Genomic DNA, 2,395 nt, shown 5'->3' with positions numbered 1-2,395 from the left:
ACAAAAAACAAACAAAAAAAACCCTTCTCCCCAACAGACCCAGAATCTGGAAAGCATGTGTCCCTCATACTGTTGAAAAGACTCACAGCAGAAAGGAGGAGTCCAGCTTCTTAAATAATTCTCTAGCAACACAAAGAAGAACCTCTCACATCTATAGACTCACAAAACACTTCCAAGAAACAGTAAAGAAAGAAAAACACCCAGATTTTTCTGCTACTTCAAAAAACATCCCCTTTAAAAAAAGTGTCACAGTTCAACTCTTTTCTAACCAGAAGGTTCTCCCCTAAAGGAGATACACCATTCCTGGAAGCACTGCAATACCAGGTCAATGCATGGGGCAGACAAAGCAAGCTTCTGTTCTAACCCCCCCTGCTTCAAAAATCAAGAACAGTCCTCACATAAAGGACATATCAGAGATTAAATTGATAAAGACAAATACAACTTAGATAATGTTTTTCATAGCAAGGTTCCCAAGACGCAGACAAGGTTTTCATCTTGAGGCTAAAAGACAAAAAACATCAAGACACTTGATCACAACCTTAGAGAGACCAGGAGACAACTCATCCCCTACACTTTGATCTTAGCAGCAAAGACCCAAAACACAATGCTTACACTCTGCTACACACGCACAGCCCTGCGCCCACCCATTTCGACCTCACCAGGACGAGCACCCAGACACGCAACAAACACCACAACTCGGGAACTCTACCTGAGAATCACTTCCCTGAAATGACTTCAGTGGAAGACTTCAAAGCAAGAACCCTTCACACACAATTCTGTTCAGAGACAGACAAGTCTTGCAGACGCCGTCCTCTCCCTGGTTTCCCCTCTATACTCCTAATTTCCATAAACCCACCCACTGACCTGGACTACCAATCTCTCACTGTTAACTCTTACAGCAAAACAGGGCAAAGAAAGCCTATGCAAGCGCTATCCCGCAGCCCCCAGGCTCTTTTCCGCTCCTTCCCACAGAACTAGCTCAGACAGTCAGTCAATTGCATCAAAGCAATTCCTCGCCATTTGGGGCATTGGTGCCCCTTAGTCCCTCTGAGATGATCGGCTGGTTCCTTCTGGCCTGAAACGCTAGGAATCTGACTCAAAGGGCAACAACCTTCCTCTTTTTCTGCTCCTATGAACCAGCCCTCATCTGGGCAAAACATTGACCGTTTCCTAAGTTAAAACACTGGAGTTTTCCCAACAGGAAAGGGATGGACAATTTCTCTTCTGTGGGAAGACGAGGGAAACCATGCAATCACCTTCTGGAAGGTATATTAAGGAGGGCGGCAGAAGAACCCTCACGGACTAGACTAAGAAAGCAGCTCTTGAACTGACCTTCCAACACTGACAAACTAAAATCTGCAAGAGCAGCCTTTCAACTCAGGGGCCCAATAATAAGCTGCTACCAATAACTAACCAAAGAGTTACAAATGACTCCAAACCAGACACTCTTAGGACAAACCAAACGTTAACACAAACAACAACACATTTCTTTGCTGCTCTTCAACCGTGACACTCTCCTCCACCGTTCCTGCCAAAAACATACAAAACCAAAGAGCCAGCAGAATACACATCACAAAACAGTCCCCTGCTAGCTAGGAAACCATCTCACTAACACGAGAAACTTAAAAAAAAACCCAAAAAATCATTTTCAGAGCTCTGAGCTTTTTTCATATACTATAGAAAAGCTTCAGCCAGTGACACCAGTTCAGGTAGCCCCCTTCTGTTTTTCTCACAGCAGACAACAGCCTTGCCAAAGCAAAGCCTTAAAAAATTGGGTACAAACTCATAAACATTCCTCTCCATGGAAAAGGCAAAGGGAAATAGGCTGCCCAGGGGCATGAGGACAATGGCCCAGACAAATGGGGAGGGGCTTGGTCCAGGGGTGGAGGAAGACAGAAAAAGAGACAGGCATGGGATTGGCTTCCTGTCTTTTTTCCTTTGCTCAGCATTTTACCTGTGACTGTAATGGGGAGACTTGAGAAAGACCTGTGGATCTACCCCCAGTTGTAGCTGGACTGGGCAATAAAGTGGTTGGAGAAAAGGGAGGACCCGGGTAGTCTTGTGAGTAGAAATGTTTTAGGGAAAAGACCAGAAGGGTGGGGGCAAGTTGAAAAGCCCAGCCTCCTAGCTAAACTGGTTGTGGAATAAGTTGGTACCCATGGGAGCAACGGTTCAGCAAGAAAAGCAGGATCGGGCCCAGGCGGGCAGGCAACAGACAGAGAGATTGAAAAACAGGTTGGAACAAGTAAGTGATTTAAGGCAAAGTGCAAAGTTAACTCTGTAGTTGCTAAAGGGAACAGCAGTTGAACTTTGTAAAAACACATACAAGAAAATATGGGGTAATTCCCCTGTGTTGTCTGAAATCAATAAAGGTATTTGTGTATTTTAAGTAATA

General features: G+C 44.7%; 1 pseudogene; it reads right to left on the bottom strand.

Annotated features, from left to right (window-relative positions):
* Positions 1 to 287: 287 nt before the first annotated feature.
* Positions 288 to 466, bottom strand: LOC120393795 (annotated as a pseudogene).
* Positions 467 to 2,395: the final 1,929 nt, after the last annotated feature.

This window comes from Mauremys reevesii, unplaced genomic scaffold, assembly GCF_016161935.1.
Source record: "Mauremys reevesii isolate NIE-2019 unplaced genomic scaffold, ASM1616193v1 Contig30, whole genome shotgun sequence".
In the NCBI taxonomy this organism is placed as follows: domain Eukaryota; kingdom Metazoa; phylum Chordata; order Testudines; family Geoemydidae; genus Mauremys; species Mauremys reevesii.
The sequence above is the reverse complement of the archived record's forward strand: the minus strand, read 5'-3'. Positions and strand labels throughout refer to the sequence as shown.